This window comes from Phyllostomus discolor, chromosome 14 (assembly GCF_004126475.2).
Source record: "Phyllostomus discolor isolate MPI-MPIP mPhyDis1 chromosome 14, mPhyDis1.pri.v3, whole genome shotgun sequence".
Classification (NCBI taxonomy): Eukaryota; Metazoa; Chordata; class Mammalia; order Chiroptera; family Phyllostomidae; genus Phyllostomus; species Phyllostomus discolor.
The window spans coordinates 13,646,806-13,667,078 of record NC_040916.2 but is presented as its reverse complement, the minus strand read 5'-3'; the positions used below and the strand labels follow the sequence as shown (position 1 = coordinate 13,667,078).

The 20,273-nt window shown below is 39.6% G+C and overlaps 1 long non-coding RNA gene across 1 annotated transcript; it reads left to right on the top strand.

The window, feature by feature from the left end:
• Nucleotides 1-1,315: 1,315 nt before the first annotated feature.
• Nucleotides 1,316-12,873, top strand: LOC118498126. Its single transcript, XR_004900648.1, has 3 exons — nt 1,316-1,878; nt 7,984-8,168; nt 12,805-12,873. It is a non-coding gene; the product is annotated as an uncharacterized LOC118498126 (long non-coding RNA).
• The last annotated feature ends 7,400 nt before the right edge of the window (nt 12,874-20,273 follow it).

The following is a 20,273-nucleotide window of genomic DNA, read 5'->3' as shown; positions in this document are numbered from 1 at the left end:
ATTGAATTAGGTAGATATTTACTTGTTACTAAATCCTTCATAATAGATTGTTGGCTTACTAGGACTTACATTTCATTGAACTTCAGATTGCTGCTGGAATCCCTCTGGGAAATGGGCTTGTCACTGCTAGTACAAATGCTGTATTATGCTGGACACTGCACCCAGATGAGGCGAATCCTCCATGTTAATAAAAATACTACTCATAAAGTAAGAATGACTTTGTGGTTCAGCTCTCCGAAACTGAGCAGGCAGTGTGTGTAACATGAGTCTGTAACACAGTTACTTTTACCATAGCAATGTTTTCATCAAAGTAACCATAAGTAAAAACATTAATAGCCTTTAGATTAAATTGTCCAGTGGTTTCTTTTTCTCCTTCTTCATAGCTTTCTCCTTCTCTTCCTCTTCCTCCTTCTTTTAAGCTAAATTATCTGAGTCGTTTTATTGAAACAACCATGGGTAGTGAGCAGTTGATGAAGAAAATGTTAGATAAGAAAACAGGTTTGTTTTTTGACCCAGACAAGGATGGTGAACTTAAGAACACATGTACATTTGATACACTTATATAATGTGTAAACTCAGTGAATAAAGGAAACATGTACAGGACTTGGAAATGATTTATCTGAAATTCTCTCTATTGCACTTATTCAGTGTTTCTTCAAGTAGCTCTGTCCTTCAATGGTGCCTTGTACACAGCAGGGTCTTATGTATTTGGTAAATCAATGCATTTTAGAGAGAGTGATCTCAGTCACATTTCGCTACAATGGAGAACTCGGAATAGATGATTGTTTCTTAAATCATTGGCCAACGACTTACTTATAATCCTCACCACCAAAAAATTAGTGAAGAGCATCAGGAATGGTTTTAGAAATATAACAAAGCACATCATTTTGCTCTTGTATAAAACCACAGTGCAGCCACATCAGAAATTTTGAATTCAGTTAAAAAATAATAACAAAGCTGGAAACCTTCCAGGAAAATGATAATATCAAAGTAATTGGAAACACTTTTAAGACAGCTTACATGAGTTAAAACAAACATTTTCAATAGAATGTTAGGAATTGGGAAAATATTCCCTTTAAATAGATACACTTGTAATTTATAAAATATTGATGGCCGTGGGCCTTAGGAATAGGGACTCATTCAACATAAAAAGAAAAGCACCTTCTTAAGTTTGAAAGAAATAAATTAAAGCAAATTAATGAGAGAAACTTTCTTTATACAGAAGTTAAAGATTTTAAGGAATTCAATATCAGGGGATGATAAAAATTTAGAGTCTCAAATACAACTCATTTTTATTTGGAAAAATCATAACAAATTTGGGTTAGAAGTGTTTACAAGGTGTAAGTTTGTCTTTTGTAAACCTAAGTAAGATGGTCATTTGAATTGGTAGCTCAAACTGGTACCTCAAAAAATAGCCAACTTACATGGATGGCATTTACAGGTCGGGAAGAAAACAGTGCATTTCCTTTTTAGAGTCCACTGGAAACAGCCTAGTGCGTAGTGGTGTGGACTCCGGAGCCAGGCCACCTGGGCCCTGCACGTGTGTGGCTTTAGGAACTGGGCATCAGGAATCATTGCCTTAATCCACTTAAATGAGTCAATCCATGTAAATAAATTTACACGTGGTAGGTGAGCTACGTCTTAGGTGTTGTTATTTTTTTCTCTACGGTTATGCACTGTGTTACTGATGGGGACCATTATTTTCCTGTGTAGGTGTGGAACTTTTCCGCCATGAATGTCTCTTACAATCACCATCTCAGCTGCAGCTGCAGTTGGTATGTGACGATCTCCGGTGTTTTGTGGCTTCTGATTCAAGAAACGATCTTAAAGATTGAACTACGTTGTATGTTTCCTGATTCTCAGGTGTTCTTTTCTCATGTTTGCATTTTATTTCATTTATATAGTTTTGTTTGAAAAATATTTTTGCCTTCGTGGCTGGTATAAAAATGTTTAATTTTCCTGATGATCTCGATTTTCTTCTCCTCAATACTTTAAATATTTCATTCCACTCTCTTGTTGCTTGCATAGTTTCTGAGAAGTTGGATATAAATCTTATCTTTGCTGCTCTATCGTTAAGGTGTTTTTTCATTTTGCTTCTTTGGGGATTTTTTTTTTAACCTTTGATTTTCTATAGTTGAATATGCTATGACTAGGTGCAGGGTTTTCTTTTTCTTTTTTTTTTTTTCATTTATTTTGCATTTGTCCCACCGATTTAGACATTCTGCCTTTGCCACCTCATCCCCAAACTTGCCCAGTTTTTTCTCTTTAGTTTTTGGTTTTGAAAGTTTCTATTGACATATTCTCAGTATCTTCAGCCATGTCCAGTCTCCTAATAAGCCCACCTTAAGCATTCTTCATTTCTGTCACAGTGCTTTTTAATTTCTAGGATTTCTCTTTGATTCTTTTCTAGAATGCCCATCTTTGTACTTACATCATCCATCTATTCTTGCATGGTGCCCACTTTTCCCATTTAGAGCCCTTAGCTTGTTAATCATGATTGGGTTAAATCCACAGCCTGCTAATTCCAATGCTTCTCCCATATCCAAGACTCGTTCCGATGCTTCCTCTGTGCTGCCAAACTGGGTGTGGTTTTTGCCATACAGTACACCTGGGGCTCGTCCTACACCTAAACCAGAATACAGCATCTTCTATTTGTTACAAGAGCATTGCTCCTCTTCCATATACACCCTTCTGGACTGTGTTGCCATTTTACATTTAAGCTTTAATTTAAATAATTTATTCAAATAAAGCATTTTTGGACAGAATATATGACTTGCCTAGGACCTTAACTCCCCTTGGAATAGCTCTAGACTTTCGTGACTCTAGCTTTGGCCAAAGAATCAGAAATACAAAGCTAAAAAGGATGAAAGGGGATTGGCCCCGAAACATAACGCTTCAGAATATTTAAGGAAAAAAAGTGTCTTTTAGTGGGTATCTCCGGCGCTTCAGGGTGATCATTTAAGACGCCTGAAGAAACAAGGAAAATAACTTCGAGCTTTATGAGTAGTTGAAAGTTAGGTTTAAATGAAAGCTTTGTCTCAGCTTCAAAATATTGCATTTGGCAAGAAGAGCCTCTAATTACTGTCCTCAGATGCTGGGGTGGCCCCCAAAACCACCACCACATTAAATTAAACCCTCTCTGTCCTCTCTCTGCTTCTTTATGTGGTGGAGAAAGGGGAGGTCAGAGGCAGTGATGGTAAAACCTGAGTGTGCCCCTTTGATTTCCGTGAGCAAGTCCGGCACAAAGTTCATATAACTTCAATTCGCTACAGAGGAGGGAATTTTCAAGTGAACAGTCATTTACGGGATCCTTTTAAGAGTGAGAGCCCATGTCATGAAGAAAGTAGTGATAGAGATCAAATTAGAAAAAGAGAATCTCTAGGAAAACCACAACACAAATATGTAAATGTAAAGACTGGGCCACGTTGCTGACTTGGGAAACGCTGAAGCTTTTAAAACACCCTGTTCGACCTATCATGGGCACGACCTTTGTAGAGGGCAAGATAAAGACGAGCCCAGAACACATCACCACACCACAGTGACGTGGTGTGAACTTCGTCTTCCCCACAGTGATGTCACTCCTGGTTTCAGGCCATTCTAGGGAGAGACTGTGTGGACAGATAAATGTACGTGGAACCTTCTGGCCTTACGGTATCCGAATTCAGACTACACAAATTATAATTTGTTTATGTCTACTCTTTGTGTTACATTACAGCAAGTGGGATTTCCTAGACAATGAGTGTTTTCCTTGAGTGTGTTTTTAAAAAGAAGCTAGTATTTATAATGCAATGAATCACACTAAAATTTCCCTTTATAAAAGAGAAAAGAAGTCAAAGCAACGGTAGATTACAGATGGACCGAAGCAGACCGAATGATTAAGAGGCTGGGCTCCAGAGCCAGAGACACACACACACGCTTAAATTCTGGTTGTCGTCATGGACAGCAGTGTCATTTGGGGCAAATTACTTCAACGCTTCACATTTTGGTTTTGTCATTTAAATAATAATAATATCAACAAGAAAAATAACAGCAAAACCAACGTCTTAAGTGTCTGCTGAAAAGTAAAAGAGTTGATACATAATTTTTCAGTGAATAGTACAATCGTTGGTATGGTTATTGTTGCTGGAAGAACTTCATAAGACTCCAGAGCTCTCTTTCTGGAAAAGGGGGGGAGGAATGCATTGTGGGAGATCCCATCAGCCTCAAAAGCTAATTACGTTAGATGTCTTTGTAATATCATCTATGAGACCATCAGAAGTTTTCCCAAACAATTTTGTTAGTATATTTATATTTTCATCTATAGCATATATACTAAGAAATATTTAATACATTTATGTTTAAAACAGTATTTCCTTTCATCTGATATTCAAGCCACTGTGAATTTAAAGCATGTCTCCTTGACTTGGGACTTCATGGTTTAGAGAGTAGGTTTAAGTATACTGTCTATACTATTCTCACCTGAAAAACAAACAATCTTATTTGAACTCTCACTGTGTTCCAGGTACTGTCTTGGGCACTTTACATACTTTGCTTTATTTAATCTTCAACATAGTCTACGGTGCCAATGTTCTTGATGTTTTTGGTCAGTATTCACATGGCAGCCTTTTTATCTTCTGTAGTTTTTTGGGGAGTTGCAGGGTTAACTATTAACTATTCAGAGCTATATATTAAATGCATAAGCTGTAAATTATGAAAGAACTTGGTTGCAACCCTGACTCTGCCATAGCGTTGACTTTAGGGAAGTTGCTGAACTTTTCTGGATATTTGTTACTTCCATTATAAAATGGGGCTGATGTTACTTCATTGATTTATTTTAAGGATTAAGTGACTGTAGTGTGGTGAAAAATGTTGGACATAGAGCCTGGTACATAATAAGCACTCATTTAATGGTAGTCATCGCTTTTGATAAATGTGCAATGAGCTACCGATGGATAAAACACACACACACCATGGGAAATACCAAGCTAAAAATAACATGCTTACTGGATTGGGATTTACGTTTAGTGAGAAAACAACATGCATGAGTGAAAGAAGGGCTTTTTTAGGAAAACAAACAGGACTCTATAAAGGTTTGGGGAATAGTGGTGAATTCTTAGTGTTGCGGCATAGCTCAAATGAGAGAAGGTGGAAAAGTAGCACCTGAACTTGGTTTTGAAAGATCAATAGTGGTACTATTTGGAGAAGGGAGAAAAGAGCTTTGCAGATGCGGGGAACAGCGTGACTGACAGCCCTGAACTCTGAGTGTACAGCGTCCGAGGAACAATAGCGGTGTGTGTGTGTGGCCAGAGGATGGAGTTTGCAGAGACAGTCAATTTAGAAACGTCTGAAAGACAGACGTGGTCTAGGTCATTAAGTGCCTTGCGAAGGACTCTTAGTCTTCCTGCCTGGCTGTTTAGATGACCCTCCATTAGGAATATGAAAAGTATAGGAAGGAATGGGGAGACAGCCGGGGGGAGCAGTCAAGACGTTGTACAGATGATGCTGCTGAAATTTGATAGCTTCCTGGACAAGGGCAGTGACAACAGGACTAGAACAGAGAACTGAATGAATGTAAAAGGCACCTCAGGGATAGAAAGCAAGGGCTTTTGTCAGTTCATGGCTGTGTTGGCAGTGAGCATGAGGAAGGGATTAACAATGATGTAAAGGTTCAACCAGGTGGTTACAGTGATAGCGAGATTTTCACTGAGACCAAACCATCACAATGTTTCTGGATGTAATGGATATACGAAGTCTCTTTGGGTGGTCCAGGCACATTGTCCTAAATACAGGAGGAAATCTGGGCTTGGAGCTTGAGAAAGAGTCCAAGTTTGGGTATGGAAGAATGTTGTTATAATTGACAAAGAAATATAATTTACTTTGGGATACCTTTGAAAAATCAGACAGCTTTTTTGAATTTTATTACAATGTCCAAAATCTGGGCATATAGAGCATATATATTCTCTGTATAACCTACAATGTATTTTAGGCGAAACACATCTATTTAATACCAGGCTCTTATTGTTTTTTCTTAAATGGACGATATAATTTCTTTTGGAATAAAAACAGGGTGTGAAGGAGTCAGTGATTCTGAAATTCACTTGTACCAGCGCTTTGACAGAACCTGTTTATCAGCTCAACAAACCCTGCCTGCCGGGCCTTTGTCTTGATTGGCAGCCCTGTAATCCTCTTGGGAGAATTAACTGGGCGGCTTTATCTATAAATAACATTCATTTTCAGGTGTGAGCTTCCAAGGCCTAGTCCTGGTGATTGGCGGGGCCGTCTAGCGTACTGCCTTTTTTAAATCCAGGGTTATAATCCCTAAAGTGTTTGTCCAGCTTTTACATTCTTGTCACACTTCTCGTATCTTAAGGCACAGTATGTGAAGAAAACCACTTTTCTTGATGCATTATGAACTTGTGTTAGGATTTAGTTTATTATTAATATTACTATTATTGTGATGCCTCATTAGGTAATATTGAATCCCTTTTAATAATGTATAATAGACCTTTACTGGCATGGTTTCATTTTGATCTTTATAATAATCCAAGCAGAGGGAGAGTTGTTACCATTTAACTGATGAAGAAATAGAGTAAGAGAAATTAGTATTGACTAATTTCCTCAATATCCCAGAGACAAAAAGGGTTGGAACTAGGACTTGGACATTAACTTGACTTCAGATGAGATGCATTTTATTTTATTTTATTTTATAAAATATTTTATTTATTTATTTTTAGAGAGAGAAGGGAGGGGGAGAGAGAGAGAGAGAGAAACATCAATGTGTGGTTGCTGGGGGCCGTGCCTTGCAACCCAGGCATGTGCCCTGACTGGGAATCAAACCTGTAACACTTTGGTTCGCAGCCCATGCTCAATCCACTGAGCTACGCCAGCCAGGGCTATTTTATTTTTTTTTAATATTCTAGTTACGCATGTCTTGACTTTTTTTGTAATATTTCTACATCTGATATTTGGTATTCCTTCTTGTATAGTCTCAAGTGACTAGACTATGAATATTCCTGTTTTTTTACCTTAAAAATTCTTACTGTATTTTAACATGGTAAATGAGCTATTGAGATGTGATCAACACGTTTGGAAAAAATCTGTGTGTTAACCCACCATGTTGAGAGTGTGAAGGTCGTAGATTCTTGTTTGAGTTCCTTTCTTTTTAAAAAATGTTGTAAGCAACAGTATTTTGGCTTTATTTTCAAAACACAGATCTTATTTTAAATCATGAAAAAGACTTATTTTAAAGTCCTTCGAAAACTGAAAACTAAGAATGAAAAGTGAAACTGAGACTCAGCAAGAGACATAGAAAACCTGTAAGATAGTCCAAGGCCGGTTGTTTCCATCCAGGATCTGTTCCGATTGGCCAGGGTGTCACCTTGCCTTTATTAAAGAAAATATTTTGGCTATCAGCCTTAGAGATTGCAAATTAGAAAAGGGCTTCTCTACTTAAAGTATGTTGGGTTTTAAATGAGGAGAAGGGACAGGCAGGAGAAGAGAGCCCAGTGTCCGACACATTGGGCGGTGCGGCGCCGGCAGCGGGGGCTGCTGCTTCGGCCTTGGTTCAGACGTGGGAACCAGTCAAGGAATCTGACGCGGTTCACCCCCGTATCTAAGTTTGTATTCCTACGGGCGCTTGGGGTCTCTGCTGGCCACACAACAGAGGGGTTTAAGCAGAAGCAATGTAAAACGTGATCTCAGATGGTCTTTAGGTGATAAAGGGCTATCATGACCACTGACAGAGGCGCATGATTCACTAGGAGACGAGCACAGGTACTGTACCCATATTTCCTATCGAAAGAACACCTACTATGCTGCAAACAAGTGTTCGGCCTGGAAGAGGTCACCACAAAAGGACCAGCTAACAACGGCGTTCTCAGAGATACGGAAAAGAAAACCTATTTACGTTATTACTTTCTTCGCTAACTTCCCAACAAGGCCAGCCCTCTACAAAATTCTCAAGACGTCTGTTTTGCTTCAGCCTCTTCCCTCTCCCCGCTTCAGTGCTGGCTTCTCGTCATCCAGTGAAGTGACCTTCTGCTCCCAGGCCTGCAGCCCACAAGGCTGCTCTCCTCGGCAGTGGCAATGCCGTGTGAGCCGTGAGTCCCCCCTCCACCTTCCCGTCCATCACACACCGTCTGCAGCTGCGCCTCTTCTCCCACGCCTCACTTACTGCTTTTCTTTGGACAGTGAGTGTTCTGATAAATTAATCTATGCTTAAGAATTCGTGCTTTATAGTGTCTTATCTCTCCAGACCGTGTTGTGTTTTGATATTTCAAAATCAGACGGCCAGAGGAACTACTAGAGAAATCATGTTGGATGTAGAAAAAATGTGTCAATGGCAGGAATCCTAGGCTCGGGAAGCAGGCCACTTTGAGAGTTTGGAGGCCCTTGGGTAGCCTCTAATGATGCTCTGTTTTTCATGTCTAACTCCACACTTGATAAGACTTATGTGAAATGATGACTGAGGGGGATTTTAGCCCCTGCCTTTACCAGAAAGCAGGCCGTTTCTCAAGATCTGCCTTGGGTTCTGTCGAAAGGCACAGTCTCTGCTGTTTTATCTCATCAACACAGGCTTTTTCCATACTCATAATTATGACCAGAGGATTTAAGTGCATGTCTTAAAGTTCATGTTTCCAAGATTAAGATTTTAAAATGGCTGGCCTTGTCAGGCTGTATAATCAAATAGGAAAATTACATACTCCCCTGGAGAAGTTTTGAGACTTTTCCAGTTTTTGTAAACATAATTTTCAAATTAATATATTAGCTTTCTCTGTTAGCATGGAGAGTTCACAGAGAGAGCATTTCTGATATTTCCTGCTACCCAATTGTAAAGGTATGTAATTACCTGTGAATACATGCACAATATTGTACATATCGGCACTAATTGGCTAGCCTCCCGCTGTGTGTGTTTGTTCTGTGAAAACTGTATTGGCTTTCGAGAGTAGTCCCTGAGCAGTTGGTGAATAGCTGCTCTCAGCTCCTGAGTTGAGTTTCACAGTCTCTGCTGGGAGTCCAAGGTAAAGGCAGTTCACACCATCTGTCACTTGAGGGCAGCATAATCTTACACAGGCCTGCTGCCTGGTTTGGCCTTAAATCAGAGAGCCGGTTACAAAGGAAACCACAAAGCTTAAGAGCATGTGGAATCAGACTTCCTGGCAAGATGGAGACATGGGTAGGTACGCCTTGCTTCTTCACACAACCAAAAGAAGGATAACAACCAATTTAAAAGCAAAAAAACAACCAGAAGGGCCAGAAAATTGGACTGTATAGAAGTTTAACTGGTAGAGGGGCAGAGACAGGTAGCTGGGGCTGAAAGGATGCACGACAAGGCAGTGGCTGGTGGGGCAGACCTGGCGGGCGAGGTGGTGGCTGGTGGACCAGGTGGTCCCACATTTATGTGCAGATAAGCCTGGAGGAACAACTTGGGAGCGAGACAGACTATGCAACCCAGGGTGCCAGTGTTGGATAATAAGACCTCAAAACCTCTGGATATAAAAACATGTGGGGATTGCGGTAGCAGGAGAAATGGACAGTCTCACAGGAGAGTCCATTGGAGAGGCCCACGGGGTACACAAGCCCACCCAACCTGGAATCAGCACCAGGGTAGCACCTGGAAGGGTGCAATTCTCTTGTGAGAAGTGGGGGAAGTGACTGAAAGTGGGGTGAGAGCCAAGCAAGCAGCATTGTTCCCTCTCTGACCACTTCCCCACATACAGCGCCACAACACAGTGATGTGGGTTCCTCCGCCCTGGTGACTACCTAAGGCTCTGCCCCCTTACAATGTAACAGGTGTACCAAGACAAAGAAATATGGCCCAAATGAAAGAAGAGATCAAAACTCCAGAAAAAGAACTAAGCAGTAAGAAGATAGCCAATCTATCAGATGCAGGGTTCAAAACACTGGTAATCAGGATACTCTGAGAAATGACTGAGTACAGCTGCAAAATAAAGGAAGAAGTGAAGGCTATGCAAAGTGACATAAACCAAAATATATAGGGAACCAACAGCTAAGGGAAGGAACCAGGACTCAAGTCAACAATTTGGAAGAAATAAACATTTAACCAGAACAGAATGAAGAAACTAGAATTCACAAAAATGAGGAGAGGCTTAGGAACCTCTGGGACAACTTTAAAGGTTCCAACATTCGAATCATAAGGGTGCCGGAAGGAGAAGAGGAAAAGCAAGAAACTGAAAAATTATTTGAAAAAATCATGAAGGAAAATTCCCCAGTCTAGCAGAGGAAATAGACATGTAAGTCCAGGAAGCTCAGAGAGTCCCAAAGAAGTTGGACCTAAAGAGGATCACACCAAGACACATCATATTTAAATTACCCAAGATTAAAGATAAGGAGAGAATCTTAAAAGCAGCAAGAAGAAAGGAGAGAGTTGCCTACAAAGGAGTTCCCTTAAGACTATTAGCTGATTTCTCAAAAGAGACCTTATAGGCAAGAAGGGGCTAGAAAGAAGTCATGAAAGGCAAAGACCTACATCCAAGATGACTCTATCCAGAAAAGCTGGATATCATTTAGAATGGAAGAGCAGATAAAGTGCTTCCCCAAGCCTTTATTACACAAAATGTTAAAGGGACTTATTTAAGAAAAAGAAGATCAAAACCATGAACAGTAAAATGACAATAAACTCGCAACTATCAACAACTAAACCTAAAAAAAAAAACAAAAACAAAGATAAACTAAGCAAACAACTAGAACAGGAATAGAATCACAAAAATGGGGATCACATGGAGGGTTATCAGTGGGGAGGAGATGGGAGAAGAATGGGGAAAAAGGTACAGGGAATAAGAAGCCTAATTGGTAGGTACAAAATAGACAGGGGAGGTTAAGAAAAGTATAGAAAATGCAGAAGCCAAAGAACTTACATGTATGACACATGGACATGAACTAAGGGGAGAGAATGCAGGAGGGAGGTGGGGTGTAGGGTGGAGGAGGATAAGGGGAGAAAATAAATGGGACAACTGTAATAGCATAATCAATAAAACATACTTAAAAACATGGAATCAATTTTTTTCTACATACACTGCTCACCTGAATGAAACATAAGGTAACAGTATTAGAATGAATAAAAATATTTTTCTATGATTAAAACTCCTTATCAAAAGGATGTGATTTACATGAGGAAGCTAAGTTATGAATTTAAAATTTAGGGTTTAAAAAAGAACACTGTAGAGAGACAGAGATTGACTTCTTTCCTGTGTGTGGATGGAGTCTTGCATAGTAGTTTAGCCACTGGGCACTTGTATCTGGCTATTTTGTTTTAATCCACTGTAATATTTTGAGCAAGTTATTTAACACTTCTCTGCCTTAGATTTTTTTCAAATACAAAATGGGAGGAATCATCGTATGCATTTCTGGAGTTGTGAAGGATTAAAAGAGATAATACAGGTAGCCCAATTTGAATATACTCTAAAAGTAACTGAAATGTAAGTGTTTGCATTTTGTTCATAAGATAAATGCTGAACTTTTCAAGTGAAAAGGCCATAAGTATCAGAGCCCTAGGTAGAAGAAAGAATTTTAGTGAGATGGTTAGATTGCATTTTATGATATGTGGTCACAAAGACCCTGGGGAAAAAATATGTTTGAAGAAGTTATTTAAGAGTATTCATTATCAATTAGGGTTTTCTATCCAGCAACAGAGAAGTACTACAATTTAAATAAAAAATGAAATAATATGTTAAAAAAACTAAGATTTAGAGGAGAGATCTCACATGCTTATATAGAAGAGAATTTTTTTCTCCTTCTCAAAGACCTGAATCATTAGTTTTTAGTTGGTAACAGACTAGTGGCTATTTTTTTTTGCCAAGGCACCTAGCTGTCATCTATGAAGATCGTCATAGTAAATATGACCCTGAAAAGTGGGTCAAAAAAAGACAATTCATATTGAGGAAATTCAATCTTATTGAATTTCAAATCTATACTCAGTAAGCACTTACCAAGAACTTAGAGAGCTTAAAAGAGTGTAAACTTTCTGGAAATAGAAGGATTGCACCCAGAAGGCGAAACTAAGGAGATGCCAAGGTGAATGAGGTCAGTGCTTAGAGGAGGAAGGAAAGGTGAGCCAGAATGACCAGATAGTAGGACTGGAAGAAGGATTTGAACGTAGCCCTAAGTATTGTGGCAATTTGGAGAAGAGAAGAGAGAAGAAGAAAACTTAGGTAGGTGTTGTGAACTGAATTTTAGCCCCCCTGCTCAAATCATATATGAAAGTCCTGACCCCTAATACCTCAGAATGTGTCTATATTTGGAGATAGAGACATTAAAGAGATAACATTAAAATGAGGTCATTAAGGTGGACCCTAATTTAATATGACTCTTGTAAGAAGATTCTAGCCTCCAGGATTGTGAGAAAATACATTTTTGTTGTCTGAGTCACTTATATTGTGGTAGTTGGTTGTGGTAGCCCTCAGTGGGGGAAATTATGAACGGAGTAGAAATACATGTTTCGTTGGAAGAAGACTAGCAAGCAAATAGTGGTTTTGAAACTGGAAAAATCAGTGTTTATGCTGCCTGTCACTACCAGGGCAATAAGTAGAGACAAGGATTGAATCTTTATGGGTGCTTTATTCAGATGCCAGTGATCTGAGAAGACTTTGGGTCATGTACCCTCAAAGACTGTCTTAACATTTCATCTCAAGAAGACATTTTTATAATAAGAAGAAAGGGTAGGAAAGGGGTTTGGAAAAGGTTAATGGGACAAGAGTTGCAGTCGAGAGGTTTTCCTTAGTCCTTCTTTATCTGTCCATCAACAATTCTTTGTCTGTGTCCCTCCCTGGAACACAATGGCTCACATACCACCACCATCACTTGCAGGCCCCCTGGGACACAAAGGTTGAATTGATTGTAAACCTCCTGGAGTCATCCCAGTTCCTAGAATAACAGCTCTCCTGGTGCTGTTCATCACTTAAGCCTATCAACTATGACTGAAGCTAAAATCTTTAACTCTTGAGTTCCCCTATCAGGTTGGTTTTGAGAAATGTTTTGTTGGTTTCTTAGAGAAGCAAGCTGATGTGATACTGACCTGAAATGGTGGGACTTCACCCAGCAAATCTGGTCAGGGGCTTGGGGAAGAAGTGGAATGAATTCTTGGTCTTTGGAAGCTGAAGCTGGCAGTGGTATGAGGGCTTTCAGCAGACAAAGACTGAAAGCAAAAGCCATGTGCAGCTGTATGTTGAAAGGCATAAAGCCAAATGAAGTGGTGGGGTTACATGTAAGTTATCATTTTAATTAAGAGTAGACAGTACTTGATGGCAAAGAAGAGAACACCTGAATGCAATAATATGGTTTTGAGCCAGGTTGGTGATTTTCACAGTGGTACCATTGATAATGCAAATATACTAGACCCAGATCCGTCCCACAGGAAGTAACGAAGACAAGCTGGAGGTCAAGGCTAAGAATGTCATATGTAAATGTTGGAGCCAAAAGAAGGGTGCCTTATAGGGCGCACTGCCTTATAGGGGTGAAATCTATGTGAGAGTGTTTAAAGGGCAGAGGGCTAACGTGGATGGTTAAAGGGCTTAAGAATAAGGGTGTCTGCTATTTAATTTTACAAAGACGCCTGCTATACATATTTGTTATTTGCATTTCTACACTGCAAGTATCTTCTGTTGCCCCACAAACTACTATAAATTTTGATACAAACACAAAGGCCTTGTGTGATTGGTTTTGGGAAAATGCAGGGTGAGGGTCTGTGTTTCATGTTTGAGTTAGTGCTCAAGACAGAAGAGAAGAAAACTGTCCATGTAAGGCAATAACCAAGTATGACAGAATATCTGCTAAAAACACAAACTCTGAGCCAGGGTGAGCAGGAGAAAAGTGAGTCTTCAGCTCCTCTCCCCATCTGACAACCCCTGAAGACGGTTGGAAGAGGCACGCTCCAATAAATAAGGATTGAATTTCAAGTCAAATTGTACTTAAATGTCAAAAGGCACTCACGTGTCAGCCTCATATAGTATGTTCTCTCTGAATTTTTTTTTTTTTTTGCCTTTCATCTGGTGTCAAAATGAGTTCAAAGAGAGGATTTTGGAAAAGTCGGGCTGCTGCCTTTAAGTGCCTGGAGGGGTTTTTCTGAGGAAGACAGACGGGCCTTCATTTGCATTGCTTCAGGAGGGAGGCAGGGATGGAAGTACCAGGGAGGGAGGGAGGGAGGTCTCAGTGCAGGGTGGAAACTACGGTGTTCTAGCTGGCCTCTGCTGGTCCCTTCTCCAACACATCATCCTTTCCTTCAGCCTTTGGTGACACTCAGATCTTTGCAACGTGACTCTTCATTTCCTGGAACTATACAACCCAGTAACCTGGCTATCTAACTAGCTTTGAAAACAACGGGTAGGTCAAAGAAGAATAATTATTATAAGCCTTAATATTACTTTGTACAGAACTGTACACCACTGACAAACTCTTGCATATGTATTTAGTTTCTATGTTTATGCACGACAAATAAATGTAAGTTCCCTCAAGAATCAGAAGAAATGATCAACATGGCAGTGACTTATTAAAATGCCATTCTCTCTCAAGAAAATCACTTGTTTTGTAAGAGTATTGCTAAGAATTCCATGCAACTGTTAGCTTGCATTCAGAGTCCACCCCCACCCACCCGTGTCTCCCATTCCTACCACTACTGGTTCATGGGGGTATGAATTCTTGACAGTAGAAATAACAAGCCAAACACTCAAACTTTAAACAGAAGGAGAATTACATGACTGATCAGAAGCCAAAAATCATAACCCTTTTGTTTGTTTTTAAGATTGGTAGAATGACAAAGGACATTGGCAATAATGGGATTACTAGAAACATTACTCATATTTTGGCAGGAAAAACAATGGAATAATTAGTTCTCTTTTCCACTTCAAAATTTACTACCTGTGAAGCCAGTATTACAGTAAAGATACTGAAACTTTATTTAAAAAATTTGGAAAGAGAAAGTAACTGAAGAAGTGAGTGCCTTGATGTGTCTTACAACACAGGCAAATCATGAAAAGAGGAGAGACAAGTATCAGCAGTGAGCGTGACTGTGGGATTCCTCAAAGAATCTTTGAGATGGGTCACCATCCAATGAAACCTAAGTTGCGGAGAGTTTAACCTATGAGGATGTCTTTGTGGGTTGATCTGAGAAAGCCTCATGGGAGGGGTGGTAGCTTAGCTGGGACCCAAAGATGAGTAGGGTCCTCTGAAAGCTGGACACGTTCTATCAATTAGCACAAGGTGTTTCAGCCTTAGCACCACTGGTATTTCAACTAGACAAATCCGTGTAGGGGGCTATCCTGTGCGCTGTGGGATGTCCCGTAGTATCCACGGCCCCTATCAACTCGATGCTGGTAACAACACTCCTCCACCCCCAACCCTGAGTTGTGAGTTGTGGTAAGCAAAAATGTCCCTGGGGAGCAGAATTGCCCCTTGTTGAGCACCACCGACTTGAGCCATAAAAGACAGTAGTGCCTAATTAGACAAGTTGTTTTCATTTCATTATATTCACAAGCAAGCCAAAAAAAAAATAGTGCAGTTTTGGTAGACTTAAAGAAAAGTGCCAAGTTCTTTGAAAGGGCTGGCGGGGTCTACTCTTTGGGTGGTGCTGATCAGTTCTAGAAGGGTGACACCAGACAGCGCTGATGGTGAGGAGCACTCTGGTGCTCGGGGAAGGGGTGTCATAAAACCTTGTACCTGTTTTCTCGAGAGACCAGTGATGACTGTACTTTCCCGAGAGTCCCTGAATAGTATGTACAGACACAATACTTTGTGATGATTCATTAAAATTACAGTTTGGGAAATATGAAGTACATTAAAAATACACTAAAGCCTACTCATGCTTTACTTTCCCACTTCAAATACCAACTGAATTTATACTTTTTCCATTTCCATCCATCTCAATAAACTTGGTAGACATAGTTTTAGTCATATGCCAGCTGAACAGGAGAGGGTATGACTGTCTTAGGAGGGTATGACTTGGCCAAGGAAGCTTTGAATAGCTTCCGAAATTCATACTCAAAGAATGATGAGATGGTAAGTGGAGACTTAAGCCAAGAAAAACACGTACCCTGAAACAATTAAAATCATAAGATGTGGGACTTCTGGTCATGATGGAGGCGTAGGCAGACATGGCTTGTCTTTTTACACAGCCACATCAAAATTACAACTAAATGATAGAACAACCACCACTCAGAACTGTCAGAAATCGACTTGAGTGGGAGTCTGACAACTATGGAATTAAAGAAATCACATCCATCCAGACTGGTAGGAGGGACACAGATGTGGAACAGGCTGGGCCCTCACGCATATGTGGTGGCTAAAACTTCAGGAGTGATGTCTCATTTATTTTTAAATTTAGCGTCCCCAGCCTGTAGCTTCCCACCCTGACAAGTACACACACACACACACACACACACACACACGCAGATACACACGAAGCTGCTCTGGCAAATGTTACTCAAAGAACCTCACTTCTAAGTCCAATGACTTAGTTTCATGTCTCACCTCACTGGGCTTCTAGTCCTGCCAATCCCTGTCTTCCTTTAAAAACTCTGTACAGGGCTTCCGCATCAGCTCTGTTTGGCTTTCTCTTTTACATCTCTGGCTATTTCTTCTTGGCCTTTATTTGAGGGGCCCTCTTACTTAGTACCTCCCTTAACTAATGTTGTTTTTGAGGGCTCTGTGCCTTTTCTGTTTCCAGACCATATCCCTGCTCCCTTCTTCATGCTCACTTTCACCGACGTCATGCATTCTCACGGCTTTAACTATCACCCATGTGTCAGGGGCTCTCCGTGTCTCACCTTTGTCCCAGAACTCTTTCTCAATTTCTACTCTCATGTATTCCACAGATTACTGGACAATTGCATAAGGATATCTTACGTGCATCACACTTAATGGGTGTGGAATCAAAGCCCTTCTGACTCAGATGTCAAAATTCAGCTGATTTACCCCCGATCTGAGAAAAAAATGGACTGCTCTGCCCTGTGCCCATACAGTACTTTGTATGCTCTTCACCAGGGTGTTTATTATCTCTGTACTTTACAAGAGTAAGGGCTCAGTACATGCTTAATAAATAGATGTGTCTTTGGTTGTCTAAAGAGTGTTCAAATCACCATAAGTGATCATCCTATTGTATTAAAAACCCCTGTGGATATTATGTGCAATTAAGGGCTTCAAAAATCAATCCTTTTAAAAGTACGAGAATGAATGGGAGTCTATCAGGAAAGTGGCCACGATCAGAGAAATCAGATCCTGTGTAATCCCACCTGTACTGCCCCCAAGCAAAGAGTAGTACCACTGTACACTTTGAGGAATTTTCTTCTAACGTTCTTTTCTATGCGTACATTTTTTTCATGGAGTCGATGGTTTCGTGTCCTGCATTTCTACTTAATATTATCTCATTAACATTTACCGTGTTATTTGTTATTCTTTGAAAGTATGATTTTTAATGACTACATAATGTTCCTAATTTTCTATTACATGAATTTATTGAGAATCCATTTTTTAAATTTCTCAGAATTTAGTAACAATTTATTATGTATACCTTTATGTATTTTTTTCTGGAGTTTTCATACCCAGGAACATGTATGTGTGGACCTGGTCTAGAATGAATTTTCCAAAACTTAAGTAATGTTGATTATTTTTCTTTATTTTCTGCATGCTCGCTATTAGCATTTCACGTTTGAAATTTAATATCCTATATATTATGGAAAATTATATTTTACAAAAGGATTAATGCTCAATGTTTTTATTAATTTGGACTAGATTTCCCTCAATTAACCCAGTTTAGCCAGATTTTTACTATTAATTACATATTTTCAGTATGCCATAATTAAATCTTTGGCATGCTCTTAAAAAATTGTAATGGAAAAATAATAGGTGACATTTTAGGACCCTCAATTTTCCTTATGCCATGATAAACCATAGGACAGTTGGTAAATCAGTTATGATTTGATAATATAACTAAGGAGTTAATATTTTTATAGTAAAATGGGGATAAGTGAGTAGATTTCCTTGGATTTCTTAACTTGTGTTTTGTGGTTTAGGTTGTAGATATGATCTGAATACTGTGTTCTTTTCTAATATCACATCAAAATGAAAAAAAGCCTGAGATATTTATAGATTTAAATCTTGACAAGACACTGCTGATAACTGAGGCCTTATTCACTCAATGTTCTTTGGTAAGACAAGGAATTTGGAGAACGATTACTGTTAGTAATTATAATGTCCGCGAGATTACAAATTGTCTCTTGTAAGGAAGAGAGGTCAAGGAAGATTTTACATGCTGTAAATTTAGTCCCCGGAGGTGGCTGGATGCTTAAATGGCATCCGAGATGCTTGCAAGCTTAACTCATTCCTGGAGGAACAGACGACTACATGACTGCACTCGGAACAGCCAACAGTCCTTCCTGGCCCGCCTTTCAGCAGGGTGGCCCAGGATGAGGACAGCAGTTCACAAATTACAGTGTTGTTTGAGTCCCTGGGACAGCTTGTTACATAGGTAGTTTTCTGGGATTTACTGGCAAGCATTGTTCTTCTGTAGGCCTGAGGTGGGGCCCAGGAAGCTAAGTTTAGTACACATTCCAGAGACTGTGATATATTGTAGATGTTTCTAGAGCCAGATTTTTGTAAACTGCTAGACCAGTGCCATGAATCCCTGGCAGCTGTACCTCATTGCTGAAATGAAGAGGAATTGTTGCCTCGAAGGAAGACTCTGCATTGAATAAAGGAGATTACTCAGATGGAAAACTCCCAGCTAGTGAGAAGAGACCTTATAAATTCATTGGACTCTTGTAAATTTTTAGCTAGTTTACTGCTGAGTGTCCCAGTAATGGAGATCTATCTAATCCTATGGCTTCACTTTGGACTCATCTAAGCCTTATAGTGAGATGCAATTTGTGCTCCTGACATAACCATCCTTTTTTTCTAAAATATACTACATGAATATTTTTTAGATTTTGAAGTTACTATTAAAAAAAGGAGAGGAGTACAATATTACTTTTAAGTCAAAAGACAAACTCCAAGCATTCTTCATAGATTAAGATGTGCCAATGTTATAAGTTTAGTGACATTTATAAGTTTAGACTTACGTATTGTCAATGTTAATTTCATTTACAGTCTAGAATTCATAAACAAAACTACTATTCAGAGTCAATACTCTATAACTGTATCATTCCTACTTTCCATCTGCATCAAGTCAAAGAGGAATCTAAATAGATAAATGTCCTTTCCCAGAATTTCTTTTATTCTAAAATTGCTATGCTTTTTAAGGACATAAAAATGAAGATTGCTGATAATTTAATAATTTCTTTTTCTGTGGCTTCTTGCCTATTTCCTTTATCTTGAATGCACTTCTCTTCCTCCAGGAAGCCTTCTCATATTTATTTCATACCATTTTGACCATTCTTTTACCCCCTTCCCCATGGCACTTTATTTAATGCAGGGCTTTATTTCTTGTTCCAACTATGCTTAATTTGTGCTTAAATCATGTCTCTTATGCTTAATTCATATGTGTGTACATTTCTTCTTCTGTACATGCAGGATCAGAACCTGATCTTTAGCTTGCTTTATTCCATCAGTCAAGGAGGACAATTCAGTTGTGTTGATGATCAGTCCACTTCTGTTTCTTTGTCTCTGGCATCAAATTTCCAAGAACTCATGTCCATTCAAATAGAATCATATGCTGGGACGGGAACCTGTGGGATGGGGGGGGGGCGGGAAACGATCTAGTAAAGACCAAGTACTGCCAGCCTAGTTATGCCAAAGAAGACTGACTTCCAAGGAGACGGTGTGAGCTAAGTCTTCCCGAATCCACAGTCTTGATGGCCACAGGAAGGTGAGCTGCGGGAGCAAGCCGGGGATTGCAACACTTGTGTCTTGAGACAAACCGGCTGACGCAATACTCATGTGTGTACACTCCTCCCTGAACTCAAGGTGGTTGTCTTTTTTTCAGTATTTGCAGAACCCAAGCAGGGGTCCACAAGTTCTTTGATGGCCACTTCCTTTGCTACTTTCACAGGTGTGTTCATGCTCCTGACATGAGTGTTCTTCAAGCAGTCTCAACAGCCATGAGTCAAGCATGCTGGAATGTCTAGCTTCGGTGGAACCTTGTGAACCAAGGCCTCATAGGGCCACTACCAAAACTGGAAACTCCTCTTCCCAGAAAACATCTTCAACTCCTTAGAAATTTGCTCTATTACACTGATTTTATTTCTCTCACAGTGTTGGCACAGGGTAGATGCTAAATACTTAAGTTCAAACAAGTTTGCCTTTTATGAACTTGTTATGCCTTGAATTAATTCAAATTTTGTGAAATACTC